At 38.5% G+C, this 20,450-nt stretch overlaps 1 long non-coding RNA gene across 1 annotated transcript in view; it reads left to right on the top strand.

Moving 5' to 3' along the window:
* LOC137084050 (uncharacterized) overlaps positions 1-20,450 on the top strand; it is a 648,504-nt gene that overhangs the window by 118,321 nt on the left and 509,733 nt on the right. The gene's annotated exons all lie outside the window — the stretch shown is intronic.

Raw genomic sequence — 20,450 nt, 5'->3', positions numbered from 1 at the left:
GACAGGCTGATAAATCTCATAATATTTCGTTCTTGATCTGGGCTGTTGTCTGTCTGGACTTGACATTTGAAGGGCGGCGGGTTTTTTTGTGTGTGTGCATGGTTTGCGCTTATATCAACCGATCTTGCGGGCTATGTGTAATATAAAAATAATAGTCCAATCAGTCGCGGGTGGATGAGAAAATCATTGTGTTTGTTTGATAAAGACGTTTACGAGCCCTGTGATCGAGAAAATCATTCCAGTTGCCGCTTCTCCCTCAATCTCTCCTCTCCCTTGTGAACTGACAGAGGAGCTCATTAAATATGCAAATCTAATCAATCCTAGCCATGGGTGTTTATTTTCAAGTCTCCAGTAACATGCCCATCAAAATCAGCGTTTTGGACAGAACATCAAAACCAGTGTACAAAATAGCCTAATACTTATTAGTTATGATGTTTTTGAATGTAAAAACCACACGAACATCATAAGTTGACCTCAGAAAACAGTATAAAAAAAATAATAATCCAGTTCATGACACCTTTAACTCAAATTTTTTATTTCAATAAACTCAATTTTAAGGCAACCAGTTAACTTTTTACATAATCATTTTTTACAGGATACTATTAATTGTTATTAACCACCAGTTAAGTGGTTTAACTTGTATCTCAGCATTCCTGTCAATAAAGCTCCCGCTACAGTGTGTGTTGACTTTGATACATTACAGACCTCCTTCACATCACTTTCCCTCTGTACAGATGAAAACGTTATCAAAGTTATCAGAAACGACTAAAAACTGTGTATTATGCAATGCAGGCAAGTCATTTGGCAATCATTTTGCAAAGAAAAACTATGCGCCTGTAGCCTGACAAGCCAGACCCACATCAAGATGTTTGGTCTGGAAACTCAGCATTGACAGCTCAATCCGAGGGGCGCTTGTCTTTCAAACTCCCTCTGCACGCGATAGGATAGCGCTACACCAACCAGAGCAACGAAGGTGAAGCAGAGCTCGCTGACAGATTAAACATTCACCGTATCCGGTCGGCTAAACTCTGAACACATCTTCCCTTTTTAAGAATGACTTCAGTGCCGTTCTTTGTTCTTTTCTCAGAGAAAAGCTTAACTCCAAGTCTTCCAGAGTCGCGGTCAGAGCTGATTCTGAAAGACCGCCGTTCGCCAGTTTCTGTGTTTACTAGAAGCACACAAACACAACTCAGCCGTCGTCATTATGTCCCCGCCCACCGACTCTATACACAATGTGATTGGTCCGACAAGAGTTAGGGGAATACAGCTCAGAAAGGTATTGAGAGTTGCTAGACGACACTTGCGGGCAGATTAAATTTGCTGCCGCTAGGGTGCATCTAGATTTCTAGGCTAATGCGCCTGCGCACATATGTATTCAAACATGTTTGCCTATTGACTAAACACGTAATGCTTAGGGTGCATCCTCTGCCGTTATCACAGATTCACTGTTTTTTTCTTTTTTTTTCTTCTTTTTTTTTGTTTACATGAAGATAATAACATTTCAAAACTATTTCAAAACCTGTGTCAGGGTTTGCGTTCTTTAGCCACCGGGCGCTGTTTTAGTGAAGATGAGGGGCCGGAACGCATTGAGAGTTTTCTATTATAGTTAAAAACTGTGTTGTGTAAGTGGCCCCAAAGTAGACAACTAATGATTATTCACAATGGAAATTAACCAATCAAATCTTACTTTGGCTGGACAATAACTTTTTTTCTAGAGCTGATGCACAGTTAAAACAATCTCTCTTAAAAAAAATAAACAAATACTAACATCTAAAAAAACAAGTTGAGCCAGCTTTTGAAAAATAAGGCAATCTATCGCACTCAACTTTTTAAGTTAGCTCAACTAATTCACTCCAGTTAAAGTCCATCTAATGAGTACCAGGAAATATTTTGAGCTTAAAACTTCTGTCATGGCGACTGAACAATGTTTAGCAAAGCAAGCAGCTACAGTCCTTGTTTTTTCATCTCCATGTTTTATTTTGAAAGTTAACTACACAATATGAGCATCATTTACCTCTTAAAATTAGAGGCAAACAGTTCACCCATTTCATCCTGGCAAATAAGTTGCAATGAGAAGTACATAGCTCAGCACACAAATCTCAAATAAGGTCAGTGGTGGAGGAAGTACTGAATCTCAGTACTTAAGTAAAAGTACAAGTAACCAGAAATATATTTACTTTAGTAAAAGTAGAAGTACTACAACGACAACCCTACTTAAGTAAAAAGTAAAAAGTGCCTGATTTTAAATGTACTTTAAGTATTAAAAGTAAAAGTACTCGCATAAAAATGTATTCTCTTAATATCTAATTCTAATAATTAAAAAGAAGAAAACAGTATGAGCGGTGGCATTTTAATTGAGTTAGTTTTGGGTTGATGTAATTGTTCTTACCATCTGTTGCCTATAGTTTACATTCTGACTTACAATTCTGCTTATCTGCAAAGTTAAATGTCTTTTTTCTGAAGCAACATTCTCATCAGCTTTGATGTATTTAAATCTTCATATTTATGATATTTTTACCTTTTATAAAGGACATTTTCCCCTAATCTTATTAAATATAGGCTTTGCTTCAGCTTTCCCTTTATATTCTTAAATTTGATTATTAAATTAAATTAGAATAAGATACAATAGGGTTGTTACCAATCAAATTAAATAATCAACACTGAAAAATTACAATTGCACTAAATAATGCTATGAGATTATTTTAACAAAAAAAAGTTAACTAAACCACCAGTAGATGGCGGCAGGTGAATCCTTATGAGAGAGTCATTGAGTCGATTCGTTCAAACGGCTGATTCGTTCATAAATGAGGCAGTCGTTTATGAATAGGGCATTGAATCTTTGATTCAGTAACACACTGTTGCTGTGCAATACGTTATGGTTCGGATGTAGAAAATCTGATCTTGGAAATATTTTTGCTTCTGAAATAGAACAAAAGCAATAAAGCAATCAATAAAATGTAAGTGACTTGATGTTAATTCATTGTTTATGGAACTGTCAAATGAAATCAGTGTCACATTTTCTGTCATGATGGTATTCAGGAAAACTACACTCGTTGGTCGTGTCATGTGATGTTTTTTTAACTGTTATAAAATATAAAAACTAAACATTTTGAATTTTTAATGCAGTATGTTACTGCGTTTCTTTGTGTGAGCGGGGCTGATTTGTTTCCATTTCTCCTCGAGAGGCTGCGCGAGCCTCAACAGCGCAACCGTCAATTCATTAGCCTATAACGTACATTATATATTATTATCCGGACAAGCCTTAATCTCTGAATTAAGCCCTGAAACTGATCAGAAAATGTAACGAAAATGTAACGATACGTTGTAGAAATGTAGTGGAGTAGAAAGTATAATAATTGCTGCAAAATGTGACGAAGTAAAAGTAAAAGGTATGCACTATTTATTCAACTTAAGTAAAGTACAGATACGTGAAAAATGTACTTGAGTAAAGTAAAGAAGTATTTGTTGGCTTTTTAGTTGACTAAAATTCGCATTCCTGGGTCTATATATCACATGATTGAGGTCGCTTCAACCCGTGGACCAAGTCCACGTCAAAGTCCACGTCAAAAAAACGTGGACTTGGCAACACAGTGCAGTTGAGCTCTGTTGACATTTGACAACTAACGTAATGCGTCGCTTCGTTGCTCTGATTGGTTGTAGGTCTGTCCAATTGAGGTCTTTCCTGGTTGGGTTGAAACGCCCCATAATCACAGCCCAATGGAGCATCAGACTCATATTCTGACTAGAGTTGAGTATGACCACGTCCGGCTATGAGATCGCCTCAAGGATCAGCCACATTTCCACCACTGAATATGGTGATCATCAACAATTGTAATTAAGTATAAAAAATATGAAATCCGAAACATATGACGGATAAATATAGTAACAGCAGAAAAAAAAAATCAAGCCCGTTAATGCAAAGCAATAATAATTATCCCATATTTTTTTCAAGCTGCAATGCATGCTGGGAACTGGCACAACATTGTTGAATGTAAAAAATAAAATAAAAATAACTACATTTTTAAAGTTGGGACAAATGCTTGAGAGCCTAAGTAAGGTCAACAAAAAAACGTTAGGCAACCTATTTTTTTCAAGTTGGCTTTTTAGTTGTCTTGACAATAAGTTTTAAGATTACCTGGTACTCATGAGATGAAAGTATGTAATTTTAACTGGAGTGAACTTAAAATGTTTTACGGTGATACTTCCACAGAGATTCTGAAGTGTTCATTCGAGAGACAATTTACTATCCAATGAGGCCACAGGTGAGGATTTTAAGAATGGCAGTGAAATGTTCCTACTGTGGCAGTAATATTATTCTGTAAGAAACAGAAACAGCTTAACTATCTTTAATCTGCTCAGCTAGTCTTTATTCCGCCATGACAGGAGTTGACCTGAAGGAGAAAACCAAGCATAGAAGACTAGCGCCCCCTGTGGTAATGCTGAGAATGCAACACATTCTTGTGTTGCATTTAGGAATTGCATCGACACATTTCTGAATGCAATAACATCTGAAATCATGCTTGTACAGCTAGAGGTGTTTGCGTTCCCATACTTATAAATTATTATTGGGGCCTGAGTGCTGCATGGACTACATGAACTTTGCAGCCACTGCACATGAAACAATGTTCAACCCAAACTGTAAAAGTGGGAAATATAACCTTGCTGTTCTTGTGAGTCACTCGGGACAGGCCAAATCCGTCTCAGGCCCATGCCAGCATGTTTTGGGAGCTTTTGGTGGCCCCGTGTGCCCAGCTGTGTGCTGCGGTCGTCCCATGCCAGGCTCTTGATTGAAGCCTGTGGCTCTGTGTGCCAAGAATCACAACTGCAGGAATGCCTGAGCTGGATCGGCCGGCTCACTCCATTCCTCTCTAAGTGACCATAAAAGGCCGAGAGGATCGTTCAAAAGAAACCCGAGCGCAAGCAGGAGGAAAAGGTTCAAAGCTGTTTCTTGTAATCTAAGGTAGCATGAACAAAGGTTTGACAGAGGATCACTTCCGATCACGTCATGTGAGAGACTTAACACGGCTTGTGCCGAAGGGTCAGAAAATGTGGGAATGGTCAGGAGAAAGGTGGCTGAGAAGTATGATGGAGTGATGCAGATGCCTTCAAAATCCCATTAAAGCAATATAAAGGGTACAACAGGGCTAAAGGCACACCTTAAGAAAAAATATTTTCTTAAGGTGTGCCTTTCAGAGGCTTTTCACTTTACTCATATAATTTGGGATATACAGAAACATATATATGTTTGTATTGAGCATTTATGGAGCAACATATTTTATGTGAAAATAAATGATAAAAGTGGTATATTTTATTTCAAAATCTTCAAAATGTATGTGTTGATGAGGGCCACACATGGGGCAAAAGGCACACAGTATTGATACAAATACTGTCACTAAAATAATATGTTTTTAATTATGTTTAAGTTAATACTTAATCAATTCAGCAAAGTTTGAACTATTTTCTGTTTATTTTTTATGAATAATTACTTTTTGATCAATACATATGCTGTCATTAAAATGTGTTAATATAGAAATATATCTAAAATATATAGACACAAAATAATTTTAAAAAGTAAAGATACTGAAAGCATTAAGGGAAATCCCATAATCATTAAATATAAATTTACAGAATTAACAATAACTTATATTTTATTATATGATATGATTAAATCTGATGGTTTCATTATAAATGTGGTGATTATTTCTGAGGTGGACACACAACCTTATATATGAAACTTACCATCTGAATCTAACCATGTCATGTCAACAAATGGAGAAGTCAGCCAGATGTTTAAATGTGCTGCCTTTTCCCCAAACAGCAGGAGGGTTTTCTACCCCAATACCATACTTTTACATATTCTTCCATTATTGAAAAACTGTTGCTTTATTTGCTTTAATTTTAACAAAACGGACAAAAATTAACAAGACCTTTGTTTCAAAATATATTCAATAATTTAAGCGATTTGTATCTGCTACTTAAATCACATTTTTAAAAACATCAAATATTAGATCAAATGAGGGCAGGATCAACTTTGCGTTGCTGCACAGATCTAGCCTGGATGGCAGCCGAACTCAGCCCCGCCCACAACATTTGAGCTCCGGTGGTTTGGTCTGGACTCGATACATAGAGGAGTAATTATGCCTGAACAGAAACTTGCCAATGAAATCCCCAGGGCGGGCTTAAGGCATTTGGGGGGTAAAATGTGTTATTTTGGCAAGATTGCCTGCTAAAATTCGCATTCCTGGGTCTATATATCACATGATTGAGGTCGCTTCAACCCGTGGACATGGAAAACAACCCCCGGTAAAAAATGCGGACTTGGCAACACAGTGCAGTTGAGCTCTGTTGACATTTGACAACTAACGTTATGCGTCGCTCCGTTGCTCTGATTGGTTGTAGGTCTGATTGGTTGTAGGTCTGATTGGTTGCAGCCCCCACTTCACCCGGCTGCCTTCTGGTAAGCGCTTCCGTAGCCTGATGGCCAAAACTGAGAGACTCAGGAGGAGTTTCTTCCCACAGGCCATCAGACTCCTGAACGCTGTCACTTAACTACATGTGACTTCACCTCACTTCAGTATTAACAAACTCACATACTGATATTGCACTGCACTTTATTCTTGTGTTTCATGTAACTACTCATTATAATGCTGTTTGCACATTACACTCCTGCACTTCTGTTATCCACAGATTTATTTTTATAGTCTCCAGTTTACTTTATCTCACTTATTTTATTCCACATCTCTTATTTCTTTTACTTGATTTATTCATAATTCTACATATGTATATATATATATAGCACCTTATCCTATTCCTATTTTATCCTATCCCTATTTTATAATTTATTGTGCTTTTTTTGTTAATTGTTATTTGCTGTCCATGGAGCGGACCTGTTTACATTTCACTGCCGGTTGTATTCTGTATAACTGTGTATGTGACAAATAAAACTCTTGAACTTGAACTTGAACTTGTCTGTCCAATTGAGGTCTTTCCTAGTTCAGTTGAAACACGCCCCATAATCACAGCCCAATGGAGCAGCAGACTCATATTCTGACTAGAGCTGAGTATGACCAAGTCAGGCTATGAGATCGAGGATCATACACATTTCCACGCGCATCTTGAAAAGCAGATGTTTTAGAAAGTGCTGAGGGATCTGTGCCATCTAGTGGTTTAGAGGAAAATAACATCAAAGGAGCCTTTAACCAATCAAATCTGGTAGTACTCTACATATATTTGAGCAGAATTTTAATTTAGCTCATATCCAATGAATTTTGAATCATTGATCATTAGTTCCTTGTTAATTACTGTGAAGCTGCCAAATTGGAGCACCCGAGTCTGTAGCCATTATTAAAAAAACCTCTAAAAGACACACCTATTCCAGCAGCACCTGATCAATTAGGACTAGCACTTACCTATTATATTCCTTCTTCTTATGAACAAAAATAAAACAAAACTGCAATGTAAATGTGTACTCACACACAGACGCAAAATAGTAAAGTAAGGTAACAAGGGTTAAGTATGTTCATGCGAAACACATCTGTGAAATAAAGCGCTCTCTTAATCATAAACTCTGAGTTGAGAGAGAGCATTTAGTGAGTCTTATTTGGTTTTGTTACCTCTAAACCTGTTCTGAAACTCAGTTTGTTCAGCTATCCTCATGCACCAGGCCACCCTGGCTCTTGAGGAGAAACAATAAGAAATATCATATATTAAGTTGGCTGTCCACCTTAGAGATAAATGACCATATTTATAATAAAACCATCAGAAAAAAATAGGATATTAATCATGTCATATTATAACATAGAATTTATAATGTAATACATTAGAAATGTGTTACATTATAAATTCACCAAAACATGCCCATTTTGTAATAATTATAATAGCTTTTTAAACATAAAAAATATTTGTTTTCCTGCACTGTACATTTTTATAATCTAAACCCAGTCTTGAACTTCCTGTTAAATACAACATTTCATTCAATTATTACTATATTTTTCTTAAATATAAAACATTGGTATAGCCTATTCCTTTACAGTACATTTTAAAAACTTAACCTGCCTACAAAATCCACCAAATCACTGATACTATTTTTATTATAGGGTTGTACATTTCTGGGAAATATCAAGGATGAAAACGTTGAATTAATGGGAATGTACAGGACTGAATGGTGAGAGAGACATTTGATGAGAAAAGTGACATTAGTGAAGAAAAAAATATTAATTTTGGAAAATACAGACACTTGCATTGATTTTTATTAATGCATGTCAGGCATTGTTGAGTGTGAGTGAAATGCATAAATATGTCAATAATAATTTTCACACTTTTTTCATATTTCATTTGTGCAGTCATCACACGAAACGTGCCTGTCTGATTCATTCTGCTGAAGACTAAGAGACCGGTTTATGAAAAGCATCATGAGTGATGCAGATGCAGATGAGACGGCTCGCTTCAGTTTATTCTGAAGAGACTGACAAAGGCGCCATCTGGAGGACAACATTATGCAATACAATCATAAAGTCAACCCGGATAGTTGGATGAGCTGTACAGCTCGTCTGGCTCAGCTCATGCAATGGTGTCAGTGCAGGTGGATCAGTAATATAGTTCAATATTTAGTGTCATTTAAGCAAGCCAAAAGCCAAAGGAGACAGAGGGGACAGTATATATATATATCTCAGAATTTTTTGGACATTTATATAAATTTTGGCCATTTTTGAGACAATGCTGCATTGCTTTTGAACCCGGCAGCACAGAAACAAAAGAAATCTCATTACAGAGAAGTTATTGGTTGCATTATAAGCAGTAAGTTTACATCAAATCACATCAATGATGTTAAATCAGACAATGCACCGGCAATTTAGTGATTATCTGTTGTGGTCTTGAGATAAAATCCCGAGTCCTCGAAGTCCAAGACCTTCAAAAAATGGTCTTAAGAGCGGTCTGGAGTACTACAACACTATTGTCTATCTGACTGAAGATCATAACGGGTTTGAGGATCAGAGCCATAGACATCATATACGTAGACGCCCCATGATGTGCTGGAGCGTGATCCAGCGTCGCCGCCATATTGGTTGGGTCTCTCCACTCAAGCTAGCATTCAGAGTCAATGGAGAGCGAGCAATTTTGCCCGTATTTTATGCAGCTTACGGTTGCAATAACGCAATATTGATACCAGATCGCATGGGATTACATTTCACAAGTAAGATTGAACAATAATTTAGGTTATTTTACAATTTATACATCATTGTCATTTCATGCTTGTGTTATTTGTGGTGCCTGTAGGCCTATTTCACAAAGTAAGGCTGCAACACATCACAAAATGAACTACCCTGGAGTTACAGAGGGCAAGCATACGCAAGAAGCTGTGCAGAACAGTTCTTTTTAAAGGATTTTAGCTCCCCAGTCCCAGTTGCAAGCCTGACAGGGTAAGTGAAAAATCAAACTTGTTTCTTTATTAAAATATAAAATTCATAAATTTATACATTTATCAATATGCCTGTGTGAGTGTGTGAGAGAAATAAATTCAAATGAACAATCAAACTGGTTTCTTTATTAAAATATAAAATTCATTCATTTATCAATATGTCATAGTCTACCATATGTCTTAGTTAAAGCTCGTAATACGAAGTCTTTCTACATGAAAGCAGAATTGTTCAATGTGTGACAGCGTCCTGAATCATAACTAAGTCTCTGCAGTCTCAGCAACAAACCAAACCGTGTGAAAATCCGGTAAAAACTCGTGGAGTTATGATCATTGTAGTTGAGAATACATCTTCCTCAGTAGAAATAAATGCGGGGGGCGGCGCATTGGGGACCCATCCAAGATGGCGCCGCGCTGATACGTCCGCTCCAATAGGCAGCGTAAGTCTATGGGGCGTCTACGTATATAATGTCTATGATCAGAGCCACATGAGGAGAGTTGACACGGTCTCAGCAGACACTTCAGGGAGGTTTATAGAATCAGAACTGGAAAATTGATGAAATTTAATCTAATCATTTATTCAGTGTGTTATATTAATTAGTTGCAAAAATGTTTAATGCTGTTCTGCCGCTAAATTGCATACAATGACATTTTGAAATTTGAAAAAGCTACTAATGTATGCATGAACACATAATCATTAGAAATGTTTTCACAATCTAGACATGATCTGACCTGAAGAACTACAAAATATGAGAGACAAACTACAAAATACTGTTTCTGACTGTTTCAATCTTTGATTTAGTTTGCCATTTGATTTGGTAGAAAGTGATATGGTATATAAATTCTTCTTCTTTATACATTTCTTCTGCTCCTGAATTCTATGGCAGCCCAAAGGACCACCTCTGGGGAAAATTATGAATTTTGGGACCCATATAGAGGACAGTCTCAGCATTAACCACGGCTATTTTGGAGTCTCTAACTCAAGCCCTCTAGCAACACCAACTGTCCAAAGCTGCACGTACGTTTATGCTACTAACTTTTGAATCGTAAGGGCTAGAGACAAAATTCCTTGGCTCAAAACAATTTTGACTAAAACAATATAACAATGTCTTTAATAACTCATTGTTGCAGTAGGTCTCAAATTCCTGCCACGCTCGCATAACTCACGGCCCCTTAATTGCCGCTTACAGCTATATTTTTGAGGTCACAGTTTTTAAAGTACAAAAGAGCAAATAAGAAATAACCTACAAAAATGAATGAATGAATGAATGAATGAATGAATGAATGAATGAATGTATGAATGTATGTATATGGTCAGACACTTGCATGTGTCACCATATTACTAACATTTGACCAAAATCCAGGTCAAAGGGAGTTTTGAGGTTTTTGAACAGCAAATTTCAGAGAATTAATCATGTCAGAGAAGTATGCTTTGTCTGTCGTTAAAGGGATAGTTCACCTAAAAATGAGCCTGTGATGTTTATCTGCTGACCCCCAGGGCATCCCAGGTGTAGGTGTGTTTGTTTCTTCAGTGGAACACAAATGAAGATTTTTAACTCCAGTTGTTTCCGGTCTGACAGTCGTATAATTCCTGCCAGTGGCAACATTTTAGAGTATGAGAGCAAAAAACACAGACATACGAATCCATATTAAACCCTTTGGCTCGTGGCGACACATTGATGCACAACACTATCCCTGAGTCCCAATTTGCATACTATCCATACAAAATAGCATGCGAAAATAGATTTAGTATGTCCCAAACCATAGTATGCTGAAAAGAGTATTCCAAAGATTCCCGGATGGTTTAATATTTCCGGTCCGAATCTGAAGTGCGGATAGACGCACACTCCAACGGCTGATATTACCCACAACCCATTGCGAGTTAGACAAGGATTCGATTAGAACTACAAACGCGGATAATAAGTGTTAAAAAACTACAAACATGATGAATGTGCGAGTCTGGCGGTTAAGTAGAGAAGTTTAGATAAAGGTTTGAGTGATCAATTATCAGAATTTAACCTGAAAAACAGTGTATTTATCCACGTTATATTTCACCTGCAGCAGCGTTGTGAACTTTTGTAATGACACGTTTGGCCATTAACTTTTAAATGCATGATTATATATTATATTTAAACTGCAAACACACGAGGAGAGTCTCTGCATTAAAGACACATAAGCTGTGTCTCATTTCGTTAAATTTCGAAGGCTGCGTCCTCCGGAGGACACGTCCTGTGTGGGAATGCAGTATACGGAGTGTCCTCAATCAGAATTAAACGAGCCGTCCTTCGTAGGACACACAGGCAGGAAGTATCACGTTGCTATGCCAACACGTTCAACCTCTCATGCCAGTTATATGAATGAAAATTATTTATAACTTGAACATACCTATGAAATGTTTCTTGTCTTGACAGCAATGTACTGTCCTAAACGTTTAAAACCGCACTAAACAGTTGTAATCCTGTTTACCACAACTATCTGTTTGAGGTAATAGAGCTTAAAAAAAACAAAAACAACCTACACTGGCATGTATATCTGGCGGTGGTGCCGTTTTTTCATATAATATAAAAAAAATATGACGGTTGTTAACGGAGACGCAAAGAGTTGTGGGTTATCTCCAGCCGTGAAGGCTACACCTCATGCACACTCCGAAATCCTCTGAAAGAAGGACGCGTTCGAAGGTCGCATTTGAAGTGTCCTACTCACTCTTTTGTAATGAGACGGCCTTATGACGTATGCAGCCTTCAAATGCGATCTGCGGAGGACGCAGCCTTCTGAAATGAGACACAGCTACACATGGCAGATCAACGAGCGGCTCCATTTCTCTCCGATACGCCAGGAGATTAAACTGAATGTGGAGGATTTGAACTGTGACGAATCTGACGAGGACTGACAGCAGATAAACGGGATGACGGGATGCACGTAACTAAGCGACAGAGTCCGTTAAAGATGGCGAAGTAGTCCCGAAGCTTGCATACTCTTCTGCTACACACTCAAAAGTATGAACTTTTTCTTCACAAAAAGAGTACATACTCTTAGGACGTAGTATAAGTAGGCAGATTGGGACGCGGCATATGTACAGCAGCCTTGAGCACGCCATCACTCCCGGTAGGTGAGGTCAAAACACATGATATGGTGTAGAGACCACTTCTGCCGCTTGTATCTCACTGAGATAAGCCATATTGTGTACATTTGACCTCACTCACTGGAAGTGATGGCGCTCTTAAGGCTGCTGTACATAGATCACATTCAAGGTAAAAAAATGATCTAAATACCCCTCAGCCGTGACTTCCACCATGATACAGCACAGCCTCTCGTGCTTTCAAAAACAATCACACCAATAATGATCCAATTATAGACTCAAGCATTTTCTATTTAAATCCAAACAGCAATGGCCAATCGCGTACACACTCCACTTCAGTTCTTGGAAGAACCCTTCTGGTTCCAGCCGACACAGACTGCTCTAGATGATCAATGTTATTGTCTTTCCTCACAGAAACACACAGACAGTCAGGAGAATGGATGAACTGTGTCCAAAGCCAGATGACGCTCTGCGGTTTCACCTCAGGGTTCATGCTGAATCCTCGACCAAACTCATGCCAGGGAGAGTTTCAGGATCATGCAAAACAAACTTCATTAGCTCATTCGCACAGGTGATGGAAAATGGCCGATGGTTTGTCTATGTAACCGGTCTGTTCTCTGTGTTGTGTTGGAAAGAACACGACAGCATTCGCAGTTTTGCTGATCTTTTACTCTGACGATGACACATAAAAACAGCCTCTTAATGCAGTGAGAGTCACCCTGGATTCCTAAAATGAACATGATGTACACCTTGACACCATGTGCTTATTTCCACTTATAAGACTAATTTAACAAAAATAACCACACAGATGAGTAAAATAACAACATATACATAAACTGGAGTGAAAATATGAGTATAAAATGGTTTAAATAAGATTAACAAGAGGCCAAAAAAACCTCACCTCTCCAGTGCATCGCCAATGCAAAGAGGAAAAGGAGGGGCCAGAACAGGAAATGACTCGTGATGCCATCACAATTAAAGGCTAAAGTAGGAAGTAAACATCTGGGGCCCGTTCTTCAAACCTCGCTTAATACATCTGAGATGATCTGTCAGATCCCAGATCTTCTAATCCTGATACCTGATCTCTGGCTAATTTGGTTCTTCAAACAAATTTGCGGACTGGATTAATATCTCTGGATGAAGTTATCTGAGCTCACTGCTCGTGCCTGTGTTCCCTGAAGAGGGCAGATGATCGACACTCGAAACCACGATCAGCAGCGATTGGCTGGACTACGTAATTACATCATATCATTAAAAAAGCAAAAAAATATTTGTTATATAATATTATTATATTAAATATTTTTTATATTCACGATTTTGAATATAACAAAATATAACTTTTTTATTTCAACATTGTAATTACATTGTTTTATTCAATCTGAAGCAGATTTGTTATGTGACAGTATTAATTAAAGTTTTTTAACGGTCAAGATCAAATTATCTGCATCAAGCATCCCATAATATCCGTCACCACTCAAATTAATGCACGACGCAGATTAAAGGGTTAGTTCACCCAAAAATGAAAATGATTTGATTAATTACTCACCCTTTGGACACCCATAATGCTGCGTTCACACCGCACGCGAATGACGCGAATAAATCGCGCTATTCGCGCGAAGTTGGACGCGTGAACATTTTGAATCCATTCGCTTCATTCGCGCGTCAAATTCGCTTCATTCGCGTGTGACATTCACTACACAACAGACGCGAATTCGCGTCATGGGAGGGGGTTCTGCTAGTCATTTTGACTGGGTCACTTGACTTCTTTTCTGTAAAAAATACTACTGTTAATGTGTGACAAAACGTAGTTTGAAGACTTTTTCAGGCGATAATATTGTTGTTTAATGCTCAAATCTGTGTTTTTTAATACAAAAAGTGCTCATTCGCGTGTGACATTCACTACACAACAGACGCAAATTCGCGTCATGGGAGTGGGTTCTGCCAGGCAGCGGCAGTCGGCAGAAAGACTATCCGAGTTAAGGCTGCTCTCACCGGGGTTGATGAGCGCTGAGCTCCGGTGATCGCCTGGGTCTCACACCTCCGAAAACACCAGATCAAATTTTCAAATAGGAGCTCTCTTAATAAATAAATCACATATTTGAGCTTTAAACAACTACATTCTCGCCTGAAAAACTATTAAAAGTACATTTTGTGACACAATAGAGTAGTATTTTTAAATTACTCTGGCCTCGGGGTTCCCCTATGGGTTTCCCATCCGTCACTTCACCACGTGACAGCAGTAAGCAGGCTCCTCATTGGTTAACGCGGCGCGAATATCCGCCAAAGTTCAGATTTTTCAACTTGAGCGATTCGCGTGTTTCGCGCGGTTCGCGCGAATCACGCGTTCAAAACGCTCAATTCGCGTGATCATTGCCGCTTCATTCGCGCGAATCGCGCCATTTGCGCCGCCTCATTCGCGCGAATCGCGCCGCAGAAAGCCTATTCGCGTCTCTGCATTGACTTAACATGTAAATCACTCGCGCGAATCGTGTCATTCGCGTGCGGTGTGAACGCAGCATAACACCTTCGTTCATCTTCAGAACACAAATGAAGATATTTTTGTTGAAAGCTGAGAAAGGCTTCAGAAAGGCCTCCATTGGCATTCAGTACATTCCCACTCACCTACTCACAGGACTCATAAAGGCACTAAACACCAGTGTTGGGCAGTAGCGTCGCTACAAGTAGTGACGCTACTAGCTTAACTAAATTTTTCAGTAGCATGGTTGTAGCGTTGCTGTTTTCTCAATGAAATAGCTTTTCAGTAGCGAAGCTCTTCTGTTGACCAAGTAGTGCGGTAGCGTCCACAACAAGCTAACGTTACATTTTCCCAAGCATTTCTGAAGATCAAGCTTAAATTGGAAACACAACTGATAAGAACGCGGATATACTTCACTTTCTACGTTCCTTTCTGCCTCGCACAGATGCGCGCGCGAGCCTTTCAAAGTACTCATTTGGCAGTGAGCGCGTAAAGACGGGATAGGCGCGTGCACATTGCACATTCGCACTATCTAGTTGACGTTTTTTTTCCCCTAGCGCTCAATTCGCTGTTGCACGCGCATCGTCCGCACGGTGACAAAAGAGAAACTGCAAAGTTTTAAAATCTATTGTGTCTCTTGAATAAACACCGGGGTATCGGGGTCCAGCCTGGCCACCTCTTGATATGAATGAATGAATGAAACTTGTTTCATGTGTGTGGGAGATAGATCTCTCACACACACACACAGACACACACACACACATGTTTTGTTTTTTGCCATGTTGGTACTGTTTGGAGCAGGTCTTAATTATTTTGCTACTGTACTTTCTGGACTGGACTTTTTTTGTACAAGTTGAGTTGTAAATTAACTTACAGTTTGTCCTGCAAAAGTGCCCAAGTCTAAATCGAGCATAAGTGCAAACACACAGTTGTGTATGAATATCATACACATACAGATGAACATACGCACACACACACACACATACACACGCACACACTCTCGACACCAGGGGCCTATCACACAATACTAGGATAAGGGATTAAGCCGGGATATCTTGGTGATCCTGGCTCAATTTATCCGCTAATATACAGTTATCTTTCATTATTGTTCTCGTTCTTGGTATGAGTTTGCCTTCAGGGTATGTTTACATGACAGCTGTGTACTAAATTTTGCATAAAAATGACAATATCACCAAGATATCCCGGCTTAATCCCTTATCCTAGTTTTGTGCAATAGGCCCCTGGTTTTGTTAATATTATGGATCATCTCATGTTTTTGTTGCCGAATTGATTTCAGACCGTTTTTGAATAACTAAAAAAATGTGTGTCTATATGCTTGACTTTTATTGATCACTGAGATAGCATTGATATGAATGAAGTGGGTTCAATATAAAATTAAATAAATAAAAAGAAGCTTAGATGTAGTAAACTACTTTTGTCAAGTTGCTGTAGCTTTGCTTGCTACATTTCCCAGGGGGTTAGCTTCAGTGTAGTGAAGCTTAATTTAATGTAGAGTAACTGGTAGCTTAGCTCACTACATTTTCCAAGTAGCTTGCCCAACAATGCTCTACACATCGATGCAAAGTCCATCTCACTACAGCGGCTGTACAATAATGTTACAATGCGACGAAAATAGTTATTGTGCGCACAAAAGTAGCAGAGGCTGGGGCAGATTTTAAGCTTCAGCTCAAGATGAATCTTATCCTCTTTACATGAAATAAGCCGAGCAGGTCCCAACAAGTCCAGGATGGGCATCGAAGAACCAAACAATCCAAGATCGAGCCAAATAGTCAACAATCAAATCCAGCTGAGTTAGGGACAAACAGACCCCTTGTAAATGAAAACTTTTGGGTGAATTCTAATAAACCATATATACAATTAACAGGAAACTTTCTGTACCTGTTCCATCTAGATCAGACCCTCTTCCTCAGCTGGGATCGTGCAGAGCCTCTGAAGCCCTTCCTTTGAAACTGCATTGATTAGGACCGTGAAGATTTTGTTTGCCATTGAAGTCCATTTTGTGGAGAAAAACGTAATTTCTTTTCCACTGAAGAAAGAAAGACACAAACATCTTGGATGAGATTGGGGTGAGTAAATTATCAGGAAATGTTGATGTTAAAGTGAACTAAGCCTTTAACGTTGTCTCACTTTTAGAAGTCTTCACATTGAACTTCACCTGACGCTGTTAAAGACAGTAGTTAGATGCCTCCCCGTCCGGAAGATAAATCCCAGATCTGTGAAACCTAGATCCCTTTAGGACATGCAGACAGGCCTGTGGGACATCTGGAAACATATTCAGCATGACTGATTTCAGGCGCTCTTAATCGTGGGCCTATTAGTCGTGGTTATCGTGTGTTCTTGTGACGGTAGATTTGTTTTCCCGCTGGGTATATCCATGAAGGACTGCTATGGCTGAAAAGGTTCCTGAAACACTGATGCAGGAAGTCTGAGATATCTTAAACAGACTGATGGTGATCAAGGGACACATTTAGCTGGCAAAGCTTGTTAAACCCCAATACAACAGCTGGGTATGAAGCAAAAATTCACATTTATTCAAGTACTAAGGCAGCTGAGTCTCAAAATAGACCACAGAGAGCAGGATTGGCCCTGTTTTTCCAGTATTTTGAAGCGCAATTCCACATCTTGTAAAATCCCATTCGGCTGACAACTGTGGCTTTCACATGACGCCCATATGACATCGGGAGACCTGCAGAGCGATTCGGCTCTATTCAGAGCTGGACAGGAACTAAGGACATTTACTTGAGTACTTGAGTATTATATTTTCTGGAAACTTATGACTTTTACTTCTCTACATTTGAAAGACAAATCTTCCTCCACTACATTTCTATCAACACTGCAAAAAAATGCTGTTCTTACTCAGTATTTTTGTCTTGTTTCGAGTCCAAACATCTAAAAATTCTTAAAACAAGAAGTATCGTATACAAAATATAATACAAAATAATAGAAAATAATCTGCCAGTGGGGTAAGTAAAATAATCTTAAAACTTTAAAGATTATTTTTTCTTACCCCACTGGCAGATTATTTTGCTTATTTTAAGCAAAAACTCTCTTAACTTTGAGTTATTTTTCCCAAAACAAGACAATAATTTTTACTTGTCTAGTAAATGTTTCTCAGTGTAAGCTTTTTTTGACCTTTTGACTAGAAACAAGACAAAAATACTAAGTAAGAAAAGCATTTTTTGCAGTGAAGCTCCTCGAAGTGGAAAGTCGTTTCTGTCGCAGCTTTGAAAATCAGTGGATGATTTTTTTCTTCTTTAAAAGGTGTTTGGGTTTTTGCAGAAAGCCTTTCAGGAATCACTCTTGTAGAGTCTTGTGAAGTTCAATGATTTCACAGCATTTATTAAACACTGATTTATTAGTTTAGAGCAAAATGGAAGAAGACGGATGTCAAAATGCTCATTTTGTGTAGTATTCACATAAACAAAGTTGATTCTGTCTTCAGTGAAGGTGAACAGTGTTAGAATATCAGATGTGTATCAGTGTATTGGATCCGTGCATTCAGCCTTAAAGTGACAGCAGCTTTGTAACTTTTATATAAGTATTTAAAGGTCCCGTTCTTCGCGTGTTTTCGAAGCTTTGATTATGTTTACAGTGTGCAATATAACATGAGTTCATGTTTCGCGTGTAAAAAAACTAAAAACGGCCTGATGATTTCCTTGTTCTATGAAGTCCCTCCTTCAGAAACACGTAACGAGTTCTGATTGGGCCAGCGCTTCCTGCGCTGTGATTGGACAGCAGCTTAGCGCACGTTGCACGGAAAGGTCCCGCCTCTTACCATAACGGGTAGATACGCGCGCTCAATGTTATTGCAAAAATGTCTATATTGCCTTATCAATTTGAGCCGGAATCAGACCCGGAGAATATCGAAGAGGATCGATTACAACCTGCTCAGGAAAGACTTTTGCTGGATGTTTCAGAATGGTAAGCTGTCTATTCAGGAGTTTAAACGGATCATTACACACACCAACAATCGATGGTGTCTGAATGAATTACTACACTTTTATATGCTAAATTTTTCGGATTAGTTTCAATTACCATCTAACGTTAGTTAACAAAGCTAAACAGCGTTGCACTTTGTGTCATGAGTTACATAAACTGTTAAACGGACCGACTTAAATAATAAAATACACTTACCGGTTGTGGTCCATAAACAACGCCTTCTCCAGACAAAGAGGGAACTGCGTCATCTTTTAAGAATAATCTTTCTGCGAATCCGGCATTAAACTGATTGAGATTGAGGAAGCAGTCCTCAGCAAAATGTGCTGCACATAGTTTTAAATTGTGATTATAATTTTCCGGAACCGAGTTAACCATAAACTGTAGCCATTGATCTCTACGTACAGCGTCCGTGGGAAGGCCAAACAAAGGTGATTTGACTCCGGGATGAAAATAACAGCGTTTCAATGGCATGGCGACAAACACACTCTACAAAAACAACGCTTCCTATTCTCGACCTGCGAGAGCAAAAAGACAACGCCCCCGAATTTGCGTGTTCTTGTGGGCGGAGGGTTCGTCAACAAACGGTTCTAGTGACGTCATTCCTGAAGGAAGTGCAGCGCTGTAGTCCAAACCGGCCGCTCGCTGTAGGCTTTGAAAGGGAACTTCTGTTAAATAAAATATCTCGCTTGGCATTGAACTTTGAGCTTTATAATTTTACAGATATTATTTATGCTCTAACAGCAACATTACACACTAACTAAAGTTTGAAAGATGGAATCGCGAAGAACGGGACCTTTAAATGAGTTTAAGTTAGTCGTATGCTAGTATGTCGGATGGAGCATCACTGATTGGCTTAAACCATAATGGTATAATATGCATTTAAACAACAATTATAAAATAATACGTTGACTTTTACTCGAGTAAAAATCTTTTTTACAACTTTTCTCTTGTAACGGAATAATATTTGACCAGCAGTACTTTTACTTTTACTCAAGTAATGAGTAAATGAATGAATAAAGTTGTGTACTTCGACTTCATCTTGTTCCAGAAGCGTTTTACTCAGATATACGGCACAATAGGAGATAAAAGGCTAGCGCAGCTTTACGAATATTTAAGGTTGTCATAATTATTATTATTTAAGATTATTATGGAAATACACATGGAAGCACACATGAAAACCCTGAACATGTGGCCACAGGATTAAAGTACCGATTGCTATTAATTACTACTAACCATAAAATGAACCCTGAAGCAACTTATGCCATTGAGTTATGGCAGTGTGTCTCATAAATGTGACCCTGGAGCACAAAAGCTGTGTTGCGCGGGTATATTTGTGGTAATAGCCAACAATACACTGTTTGGGACAAAAAAATCCAATTTTATTTTATGCCAAAAATCATTAGGATATCAAGTAAAGATTATGTTCCATGAAGACATTTTGTAAATTTCCTATCATACAGTATATGAAAAAAATTTATTATTAGTAGTAATATGCGTTGCTAAGGACTTCATTTGGACAT

The sequence above is a fragment of the Pseudorasbora parva genome, chromosome 8, assembly GCF_024679245.1.
Source record: "Pseudorasbora parva isolate DD20220531a chromosome 8, ASM2467924v1, whole genome shotgun sequence".
NCBI lineage: Eukaryota > Metazoa > Chordata > Actinopteri > Cypriniformes > Gobionidae > Pseudorasbora > Pseudorasbora parva.
The sequence above is the reverse complement of the archived record's forward strand: the minus strand, read 5'-3'. Positions and strand labels throughout refer to the sequence as shown.